Raw genomic sequence first — 12,432 nt, 5'->3', positions numbered from 1 at the left:
CTCGGGGAGGTAGATAAACTACAACAAGGGGAGAATTCCTCCTGTTGCTGTAATAAGTGTCTACACTCAAGTGCTACAGCAATGCTGTCACCGTAGTATTTTAAGTGTAGACATAGCCTGGGTTTTTAAGCCAGCGGCCTGTAAAATGGACAACATTGCCTCTCAGCTGGGGAGTTTGGCAGTTGAGATTATTAGTGGTAAAGCCAGGAAAAAGCCCCTGGTTCGCCTGACTCCTGCCATCATAGGTGACTGGTGAAAATATTATTTGTGGGGGCTGAGCAAAACTTAATAGCTCTTGGCAGGGAGGGTGGCAGGGCTCACTCTCCAATGTGGGTTGGCGGTTCGCTGTCTCTAACCCAGGCGGTGTGGAGACGAGGCCCTAACGGGAGTAGGGAGGGTTGGAGAGCGAGCCCGCCCCGTACTCACCCCATAGCAGCGGCTCCTGTCTCTGCTGAGACTGAGCATGGGTGAAAGGTGGCTCAGAGATACATTTGGGCAGCTGATCCCCCTCTAGCCCTACCCACATGCCACCTATGCTGCACACCATGTAAACCCTTCCCTCCCCCCTCACCATGTAAACCCTTCCCTCCCCCCTCACCAAGTCCAAGTTGCACAAAGACCAGAACCACTGGAAAAGACCATAGCTGGGATTGAAAGCATCTTTTCAAATGGCTCAATTACATCTAATGCCATAGTTCCTGTAATATCTAGATCTCCATGCTCTTAACTTTCATAGATTTCAAGGCCAGAAGGGACCACTCTGATTCAGAACTATCCTGAATTAATTCCTGTTGGAACTAGAGCATACCTTTTAGAAACCTTTCCAGTCTTGATGTAAAAGTTGCCAACGATGGACACTCTATGACAACCCTTGACAGGTTTTTCCTCACCGTTAATTACCATCACTGTTAAACATTTGAACCTTATTTCAAGTCTAAATTCGTCTAGTTTCAACTTCCACCCATTGGATCTTGTTAGACCTTTATACACTAGATTTAAGAGCCTCCTGTTATGAAATTTCTCTTCCCCATGCAGGTACTTATAGACTGTGATGAAGTCCCCTCTTAACCTTCTGCTTGTTGGCTAAATAGCTTGAGCTCCTTGAGTATTTTATGTCATGTTTTCCAATTCTGCCATCATTCTCATGGCTCTTCTCTGAATCCCCTCCAATTTATCAACGTCCTCTTGAATTGTGGCCACCAGAATTGGACACTATCCCAGTAGCTGTTGTATCAATACCAAATACAGAGGTAATATAACTTCTCTGCTCCTATTAGATATTCCCCTGTTGATACATCCAAGGATCACATTAGACATTTGGATCGCTCGACAAGAAGTTACATTTGACCATATTGAAATGCATATTGTTTGATTGTGCCCAGTCTATCAGGCAATTCAGATCACTCTGTGTCAGTGACCCGTCCTCTTCATTATTTACCACTTCCGCAAGTGTCGTGTAAACTTTATCAGTGATCATTTTATGTTTCCTTCCATGTCATTCATGAAAATGTTAACGAGCATAGAGCCAGGGACTGATCCATGTGGGACCCCACTGGAAACAAACCTGCTCAATGAAGGCCCCCCATTTCCAATTACATTTTAAGACCTATCAGTTAGCTTTGAGAGCCAGCGAAACAGCAGAGAAGCCCTTGATCTCTGTATATCAGCTTTGGATCAACAATCCCCTTGGCTTCTCTGCTTTGCGTTAAACAGAGACTTTTTTGGGGGATCAGATGCTTCCTTAATTGGCTCTTCAAGGCTTCCTCCAGACAGCTGGCTCTATTTGAAGACAGAGGGATTGAACTCAACATACAGATCAAAGCTGCATGCAATAGCTGAGCTAATAGGGTTCTTAGGGTACATCTACACAGCATGCAAGCACCCTCAAGAGGCCAGTCTCAGAGCCCAGGCCTACCCACTAAAGCTTGCAGGGCACGCACTAGGGCATTAAGAATAGCTGTGTCGATGTCCAGGCTTAGGCTGGAGCTCAGGCTCTGACACCTAGAGAGGGAGGTGGGCTTCAGAGCCCACACTTCAGCCCAAACCCGAACATCCACCCAGCTGTTCGTAGAGCCCTGTGAGCTCATGTCTGTTGACCCGGCCTCTGACACTCACTGCTGCAGGCTGTTGCTGCTTGCTATGTAGATGGACCCTAGTGACCATGGTATGTGTGACACTGAGTGATCGCCTCAGAGGTGTCCAACGTAGCTTTACCGTGGGAAGCATCAGACAAAGGCAGGGCTTCTCCAGCCACTTTGCTGGGGATGCACCTGATTGCGGGCGGGAGGGGGGGGGCAGGAGTTCTTTGTTTCAGCTGCAGAGCTCAGCACTGGGGAAATGCTTCACGAAGAGGGAAGCTTTGGCCCTTGCTGTCTAGTGAGCACCAGTGAAAGAACCGTTTGTCGCCAGGAGTTGGTGGCAGGTTGCACCAATGGCAGGTGTGCCCCCAGAATGAGAACCACACAGGGAGCGAGATATGTTTTATTACAATGGAAACCCCATGAGATTTGGATTATCCCTTGGGAAAAGACCAGCCAGCGAGAGGACTTTTAATCAGCACAGAAGGACTGTGTGTTGTGAGCATGGAGAATGGAACAGATCCCCCCGCTGGATGAGACAATGGGATCAGCGAACACCTGGTTGGAGAGAGGGGTTGAGCTGAGGGGTGAAGAGCTATGGCTAAAGGACCACCCCAGGAGATTAAAGATGCTGCCTCAAAGGGGCCGACCATCCTGCCACTGTCCACAGTGCCTCGCATCAGATTCACGCATTACAGGGACCTGACCCAACCACCACTGACTTCATTAGGAGTTAATTCGGGACCCTGAGGAAGGAGGGACAGTCCCACCCACACCCTTTGCCAGAACATAGCCTGAGTATCCAAGATTGTTGCTAGAACTGGTGGTACAATAGTTTCTAGAGAGATTTTTGAACCTGTTCCCATTTTGCAGGGTTCAAAACGGATCCATTTTTTTGCTAAAATTTCCACAACATTTTTAAAGAGACTTTTTTATCGAAACTGTGTTTGAAATCAGTATTGAATGTTTTCATTTCCCATCAACCACATACAGGTAGTCACACTTCCTGGTGAGCACAAGCGAGGTGTTGTTTCTCACACCTTACTGTGCACAGGAGAGCCGGGAAGGAAATGGTTTTCCTTCTCCGTGAGAATTCTGGAGATTTGAAAAGTTTTTCACATCCCCAAATCGGAACAAAAAGTCAAAATCTTGAAAAATGTCATGAACCAACCATCTGAAAACATGTCAGATTGGGTCAATGTAAATGCTTTGTTTGGATAATTTTGAAAGGTTTCATTTCAATTCCAACCTTCTGTTTCTTAAAAAAAAATAAAAAAATAAAAAGCCCACTTTATTTTATAATAAATTAACTAAAACTGTAAACCTAAATCTTGTTTTGAACCAAAATTCAAAACTTTTCATTTTGAAAATGTCAAAGCAGGACATTTCAACAATTTTGAAACATCTTTTTTCAAAATTTGTTTGAACTGGGAGATTCATCGAAACCAGCCATTTCCCATAACGGTGTCAGTTTTCTCGCGGAAAACCCCTTTCGTTGGAACATTCTCACCCAGCTCTAATTATTACTCACACAATATTGTGCAAAATCCCCTACACCTGCAAACACGCACACGCACACAGAAATCCTCTTCTGTTGATTCTATCCACCTATATATTTCTAGTACAACAAAACCCATGGCAACCTACCACACACATATTGTGTAAATATATATATCAAACTTAATGCTAGTTACCATTCCACATGCAGACATATAACCTTCCTTTTGATCTTCATTAGTGCTGGGGAAACCTCAAACATTTCAGTCATTATGATGATTTCTTATTATTATCCAGGAGCACAACCGAGATCAGGGCCCCATTGTTCTAGGTACTGTACAGAGACATAGTGAGAGACAGTCCCTGCCCCACAATGCTTACGATCGAAACAGAGTTTGTGGTTCGCTTTGGAGAAGTGGTTTGAAAGTTCAGATGCAGTTTGGGCCTGTGAAGCTGAGCTGGATAAATCCTGGGACCTGACTTTTTCACCTGTTCCGTAAGCATTTCTGCTGCCAGGCTGTCCAGGAAGTGCAAAGTCAGGAGGGAAAAGGAAAAAACACATTTATTTGAGTGGTGTAAAACAGGCTTGGCTCAAATCCGGATCCAGAAACGGGCAAACGTTTGTAGGAGAACTGGAGGAGTCTTATTTTTTCAGAACGAGCTCACACGCATACTTTATTGGCCCCCCCAAACTTTATTATAACAATGGCATATACACCTACGGTCACACTCTTTGCTCTTTATTGCGTTGTACGACCTCCATAAAGCTATATCAATATATACACACACACCCACTAGTCACTATTATACACTAACCTGCAGGAGCCTCCGGTGTATTTTATGCACACCCACACCCACTCCCTGAATTTTATGCTAGCTCTTATTCTATATTCATCTGGGCCCCACCCCCATCTGACACATCTTTAATGCGCGTATACACACACACACTTTTGGTCTATGTTACATTCTCCCACGTTCTCTTCTGATCTCTGGTTGCACTATTCCCGCACACATAAGCATACACCCACACAGGCACACACAAACACCCTTCTGGTCTTTATTACACTTTCCCTGCAGACACACACACACACACACACACACAGAGCCACTCCAGTCGCTCACCAATGTCTCTGTTTCCGGGCCTGCATTTCAGATCCCCAGCGATGTCTTACCCAGCTGTCCAAGAGGATTCTAGATGTTGATTTCTGGTGGTGGCAAGTGGGATGGGAGAAGGTGGGGAGTATGGAAAAGAGAGGAAGGAAAAAATTGGAAAATACGGTGGTGTTTGCTTCGGGGTTAACCAGATGATGAATTATGACAGGTACACACTGAAGTGAATCATACGAGGAGAGGTCTCTTTTCTCTCTGCCCACTGCTGTGCCAGTCTGGTTCCTCCATCACAATGAAAGCTGTTTCAAGGTTACTTAAGTGATAAATTATGTTATATGCTTAATGTCCCCGCCAATAACACCCACCCAGGACTTGCTCACCCTCCATTTATTTTCTCTTTCCAGATGCATGGCTGGGAAAGCTGCTCCTTCCCTCTCACCTCATTAAGGGCAAGAAGGGGCTACAGCCATTAAATAACCCATGGAAAGACGACCGTTGATCATTCAAAGACCAGGTGCTAGATCCTCAGTGGGGGTCTATCTGCTGAAGTCAATGGCGCTATTCTGATTTACACCCGCTGGGAGGGTCTGACCCCAGAAGCAGCGTGGGAGCTGGTGGGGGAATCTGAAGTGAAATCAGACCCGAGGCAGAAATTACAGGGATGTGGCAGAGACGCCAAAGGAGAAGTCATTACAGAGGGTCAAAGCTACTCAGCAGCACTCCCAGGGGTCTCGTTCATTAGGCCCAATTTTCCATTCCCTGCTCCTTGTGCAGTCACTGAGGACTGGGCATGGTGGGCGTCAAACCAGAGGGCACCCCCTTTGCACTGGAGTCAGCGCCCACACAAGGTGCAGGGCAAGGTAGAGGCAGACCCAAGATCTCCATGGACCACCCGAGAGTATTCACCTGGAAGGGAGCAGAAATGTTGCCATTGGGCCTGATTCTGCTTTTAGTTACACTGGTGTAAATCTGGAGGAACTTGACTCATACCCAGCATAATCAGGAACAGGCATGATGGGCATTTGCTGGGTCTTACTGACATTTCCTTGAATATCCCTCAGCCAATACAAGCTCCATGCCTCCTCTTTTCTCTTCCTTTTACATCAAACTGCTTTCAGAGCAACATCTGCCAGCCCCAGGGAGCCTGACTCCCTATGTCCTAGGTGTGAATGGCCTTAGCCCAAAAGAGAAACATTCAATCTGGATTTGCCCAGGGATGGAATCTTTTTTTTTTTTCCTAACCCTAAACTCCTGGGTGAGCTCCAAGCCAGATGTGCAGGGAGCATAGCCTCATGATTCTTATGGCACTTCCCATTCAGAAAAATGCCCCTCTCCTAACCACAGCAGTATACACAGAAATGGGTTCACAGATTTCAAGGCCACTGTGATCATCTAGTCTCACCTCCTGTACAGCACCGGCCAGAGAACTGCCTCAAATAATTCCCAGAGCAGATTTTTTAGAAAAACCTCCTATCTTGATTTGAAAGTTGTCAGTGATGGAGAATCCACCACGACCCTTGGTAAATTGTTCCGATGGTTAATTACTCTCACCACTAACAATTTATGCCTTATTCCCAGTCTGAATTTGTCTAGCTTCAATTTCCAGCCATTGGATGGTGTCAGACCTTTCTCTCCTAGATGAAAGAGCCCATTATTAAATATTTATTCCTCACAAATATATACTGTAGACTGTAATCAAGTCTATAATCCCGTAACCTTCTCTTTGTTAAACTAACTAGATTGAGCTCTTTGAGTCTACCACTATAAGGCAGATTTTCTAATCCTTTCATAATTTTCATGGCTCTTCTCTGAACCTGCTCCAATTTACCAACATCCTTCTTGAATTGGGGCACCAGAACTGGACACAGGATTCCAGCAGCATTCGCACTGAACCAAATCCAGAGATAAAATAACCTCTCTGTTCCTACTCAAGATTCCCATGTTTGTGCATCCCAGGATCACATTAGCTCTTTTGGCCACAGAGTCACCCTGGGAGCTCATGGTCAAGTTATTATCCACCAACCCCCACATTTTTTGAAGAGTCCCTGTTTCCCCGGATAGAGTCCCCCATCCTCTAAGTATGGCCGACATTCTGTGTTCCTTGATGTATACATTTACATTTAGCCATATTAAATTGCATATTGTTTGCTTGAGCCCAGTTTACCAAGCGAACTAGATCGCTCTGGATCAGTGACCTGTCCTCCCCGTTATTTACTATTCCCCCCCATTTGCAAACGTTACCAAAAGATGATTTTATGCTTCCTTCCAGGTGACTAATGAAAATGTTAAATATTGTATGGCCAAGAGCCAATCCCTCTGAGACCCCACTAGAAACATGTCACTCAATGATGATTCCTTGTTTACAATTACATTTGGAGACCTGTCAGTTAGCCAGCTGTGGATCCATTTATTGTGTGCCCTGTTAATTGAATACTGTTCCATTTTTTTAATCCAAGTGTCATGCTCTAGCAAGTCAAATACCTAACAGAAGTCTATTATATCAACACTATTGCCTTTTTCAACCAAACTTGTACTCTCATTAAACAAAGATATCAAGTTAGTTTGACAGGATCTATTTCCCATAAACCCATGATGATTTTCATTAATTACATTACCCTCCTTTAATTCTTTATTAATCGAGTCCTGTATCAGCCACTCCATTATCTTGCCCAGGATCAATGTCAGGTTGACAAGCCTATAATTACCTGGGTCATCCCTTTTCCCCTTTTTAAAAATTGGCACAACGTTAGCTGTTTTCCAGTCTTCTGGAACTTCTCCAGTGTCCCAAGACTTATTGAAAATCAACATTAACGGTCCAGCGAGCGCCTCAGCTAGGAGAATAACTATGGATCCAAGTGAGTATATCTATGAAAACTTCTGGCTCAGGTACAGTCCTCTGCCTCCTGGAGGTGCAGCGAAGAAAGAGGAAGGAAGGATGGAAGATACAGGTAGCTTTAAGGTACATTTTGGTCCTCTGGCTTCTGGGCTGCTCCAGGGGCCTAAATGAACCCTAGTGTGAACCAAAACAGAGAGTCTGCTTTACAATCATCTGATGAGTGCTGCTTCGCTACCCCGAATGGCCTATGTAGTGCTATGTGCCTTGGGCCCGCCCCCTATCACTCCAAGCTCCGCCCCACGATGGGTCCCTGAGCCAGGGCTTGCCGTGGGAGTTGTATGGGAGACTGGAGTCTCTGATGCCCAACTTTCCTGTAGAAAGCCTTCTTCAAAGGCTGGGGGCCCGATCCAAAAAAACCCAAAACTTGCCGCCGAAAGGGGAGGAGGAATCCTGCCCGCCGAACACGGAGGCGGAGTGATGGTGCGGCCGCTGAATTGAAGAAGAGCCGCGTCCCCACCGCCAAACTGCCGACGAGCACGAAACGCGCTCTGACGGCGCAGCCGCCGAATTCCCGCCGCCGCCGCGGGCAGATTGCCGCCCCAGAGCCCGACGTCCTGCCGCCCCTTTACATTGGCTGCCCCCCAGGCACCTGCTTGGTTCGCTGGTGCCTGGAGCCTGCCCTGGACCTGATGCCCTGTGGCCTTTGTGCAGCCATTTACATCAGTGCAAAGTGAGCGTAAAGTGCTCCCCTTCGGATTCCCTTTGCACTGGTGTTAATGGATGCTCATGGTACAGGCCAATAGGGAATTAGGCCCTTTGATCTATAGTGCACCTGTGGAGTGCAATCAGCAACTTAGGCCATGACTGCTGCTTCCGTGCCAGGACATAGGGAAATCCTGACACTAACCACCACAGGCTGCATTAGTCAGTCTGGGTGATACAGGAAGCGAGAACCTCAGGGTCTATCTGTGAGCAGCTGCCTCGATAACAAATCCCCTTTATGTTCACTGCAGCTGAGTCCTATCTCTCCCTTACCGCACGTCGCACTGCAGGGCCCTCTGCGTCCACACCCAGCTCGCTACGTTCTCAGACCTGTGTGTGCCAGATGCCCTTGTTGTCGGCTGCACGCAGAACTGGATGCCACATGCTCGAACCATATACAATTAGGTGTAACTCTTTCTCCACTCCAGAAAGATGGAGCATCGATGGAGCAGCAGTTACGGTCGTGCACCAGTAATTTTCAAAGGACAATCATGTGTCCATTGTCCATTACGGCCGGAGCAAATGAAGACGAATGAAAACATTGATTAAGTAAGTTTAGATGCTCCATATGCCTCTATTTACTTACTGCAAGGAGGCCAGGATTACGAGAAGCATCAGAAGGGAAAATTTCCACAGGGCAAATTGATACTTAGTCAGATTTTCACTCCGTATCCCCCAGTCTAACTTAATTCAGAGGCAGATACAAAAATCAGGTCATCTAAGATTTGGGTAAAGATTTTAAAAGTTGAGAAATGGGCCCTGGCCGTCCTCATAAAACAAAAATAAGGACTAACCCTGTCCTCCAATAACATTTCTCTATCTCTTTTCATCCAAGGAGCTTCATGCACTTTACAAACATCATGTAAGTAATCCTCCCACAAGCTCTGGGAGAAGTGACATTTTCAAAAGTGAATTTGGGTTCCCTTCTTGCGAGACTTAGGACCTGGCTTTCAGAGCTGCTGAGCACCCACAGCACCCATTGACTGCAAGTGGACTTGTGGGTGCTCAGCTCCCATGGAAATCAGGCCCTTGGTGTCTCAAACTGGGCACCTAAAAACTAAGGCACAATAAGATGAGTGGCCACTTTTGAAAATTTTTGCCTAACTGACGTCTTCAAGGTCACTCATGGCAGAGCTGGGGAGAGTACCCAGAAGTCCTGATTTTTGTCCCTGGTAGCTCTAATCCATACTGGCTCTCATAACCATCAGAACAACAGGGTTATTTCACAGAGTGATGTATCACTGTTATTCGAAGGAGAACCAGTCAATATAGTTGTTTTCCTGTTGATATACAGTGGCGATAGGAAGCCAGGCATGAACTTTATTAAACCTGGCTAACTTTTTATCAGTTCTGTGAACTATTGATTCCATCCCTATAGTTATGTGGCTCGGCTTCCACCTGAAAAAAAAATCATTTAAAAACAAAAAGGGCAACTAATGCCCCAGAAATGCAGCTAATCCAGGAGGCAAATGTCACAGTTTGGATGCACAAGGAGAATCCTTTTGATCAATTGGCCAAAGACAAGCGTGTTATTTAGGAGCCATTTGCAAACAGGCAAATTAAACCAGGATCACTTTTTTAAAAAAGAGAAAACAGCTTGACAATGGATCTGAAGCATCTAAATGGCCTTTCTGAGCACATCTAGGGCTAGATTATGCCTGTCTCCTGGATGGATGCACAAGGAAGGGGAGGACAAAAGGAGCTTGCTTTCTCTCTCATGCCCCCTCCCTACATTCGACTGAGCACAAGGAGCCACTGCACCCCCACCCCCAGGGAGAAAGAGGGCACAGCTGGCTGGGCACACGCTGCATCGTTCTAAGGGGAGAACCAGTGGGTCACTGCCTGGGATCCCCGAGAGACTCTGTATCTCCTTCAATCCCGATGCCACCTGGGGATCCCGAGATGCAACTCCATCATGCCTGTCAGTTCTGGGCCACGTCCATCCAGCACAATCTGGCTCATAACATCCACATCTGGGGTAATGACACGGTGAGTCTAAACCACATCCCCAGCTCCAAACACCCTGAGCCTTGGGGCAGTCTGAGTTTGAACTGTGTGGCTCAGATCCCCCAGTCCAAAGGGCACACAGCACCCTGTGGGCCCGTCCCAAGCTCACAAAAGAGCCAAAGTCAAAGGGCTTTGCTTACAGAGCCTGCGAGAGAGCTGAGGGAGGGAATCCGTACCATCAAGACAGAACCTATGTCAGAAGCATCCAAGCGACTGGGCTACGCCCAGCTATTCGTGGGTGTTGGGGAAGGTGGCACCGGCAGATGCCTTCCTACACAATGTGGACCTGTGTCAGCGAAGTCCCTGGCATGCGCACATTCCCCAGGCTTGGCAGAGCGCAGCTCCAGGGAGATGCGCTCAGGAGCAGACATAGGGAGCCGGCTTCCCGCAGTGGGAGAGTTCTGCTACGTCTCGGCAGACGCCAGCTCCCATTAGGTACCAAAAGAAGCGAGAGGGTTTTCAAAAGAGCTCGGCTTGTTGGGTGCCGAGTGATTGGGAAAATCTGGCCACCAAATGTCCATCCGGCAGCACACCCTGGTGTAAATTATGAGCAAACTGTAAGGCGGCAGGCAACCAGCTCCAATGCAGGGGCGCCTGATCACTTGCATTTGCCTACCAGTGCCGTTTGCACGCCCACAAACATGGCTGACACTGGCAGGCCGATACACTGTGAAGGGGCACATCTATCCTTTGATAGTGTGATTGACCAATAGCAGTCTGAGTGGCCTTCTAGTTAACATTCCAAAGTAAACAGCTGATTCTCTTGCTTTCTCAAAGCTTTTGCATTGTAAACTAGAGGGTTTTTTTTTTCTTTTCGTTTTTTTAATCTTTAAATCTTCATGGTTAAACGATACGCTGTACAAACAAACCCTGAGCGTGCCTATCTTGCTAGGGGGACGGCAACAAGCGTAAAGATGCTTATCTGCAATAATAGGGCAACACGCTTTGCCCCATCAATATCATAGCGGTCACACTTGGATTAGCACGTCAGGGTGGCTTTGATAGACTTCCTTGCTTTAAACTTAATCCGCTGGTGCTCCTCTGCCGTGGGCTGCTTGAGACCAGCTGTGAAGCATCATCGTACAAGACAGAACATATGCCCGAGTAAACAAATTAAGGCTATCTCCAAAACAACAGGCCTGTGGCTTCCTGGAAGAGCAGCAAAGAGAAACTTAATCAACAGCAGCGGGTGAAATGGGAAAGGGGAGGAGACGGATCTTTGCTAATGAAGGTGATGCTTTCTGATTGCAGATGCTCGCTCCCAGAACTCACGTAGGGAATCCACGGGTTGGCTTCCCAGGGTAATGATGCAGAACAGTGTGCTGTGCCTGATGGAATTTGACCAGGACTGGCTCCATGTAGTCAGCTTTAGGGGATGTATAAGAGGTATGTCTCCACTGCAATCAGCAGGTGTAGCCACACGCAAGCTAGCTTTTATCTAGCCAGCTCAAATAACGGTAGCAGTGAAGCTGCAGCTGCACAGCCTAGCCACCCAGGCCAGGTCTACTCGAAAAAGTTAGGCCAATCCAGCTATATCACACAGCGGTGTGAAAAATCTGCCAACCTAACCCTTGGTATAGACAGAGCTAGGACAAGAATTCTTCCATCGACCGAGCTATGGCCTCTCCGGGAGGTGGATTAACTACAGCAAGGGGAGAACCCTTCCTGTCACTGTAATAAGTCTCTACACTGAAGGGCTACAGCAGTGTCGCTGTAGTGATTTAAGTGTAAGGCCCTGCAGGCTTGTACACTGCTATTGTTATTCACACTAGCTATATCAAAGCTTTGGCAGTCACACCTCCGATTGCAGTGCAGACGCGGCCTGCGAACCCTATCTCATTTATACCGACTTCTTGCCATCCTGCAGGCCCAAACTGGGCTTCGGGCATCTATGTTTCTTCCCTTCAGGAATCTGTGACCTATGAGTTTAACCAACGGCCTTCTTGAAACAAAGTCTATTTATTTAGCAGTTGGAACCAAGCATCAGAGAAAAAAGAATTTTAAAATAACACACAGCCTACACAGATCTTTAGACTCATCTGAGCTTACTTTTCACGACAAGCTAGGCTTTCCTCCTAAATTACAGGAGCAGAAAAGATCCAACTTCTAGGCAGCGCAGTCTCTTGAATGTCGGTGTGTGAC

The sequence above is a fragment of the Lepidochelys kempii genome, chromosome 25 (genome assembly GCF_965140265.1).
Source record: "Lepidochelys kempii isolate rLepKem1 chromosome 25, rLepKem1.hap2, whole genome shotgun sequence".
Classification (NCBI taxonomy): Eukaryota; Metazoa; Chordata; order Testudines; family Cheloniidae; genus Lepidochelys; species Lepidochelys kempii.
Note: the sequence above shows the minus strand (reverse complement) of the source record.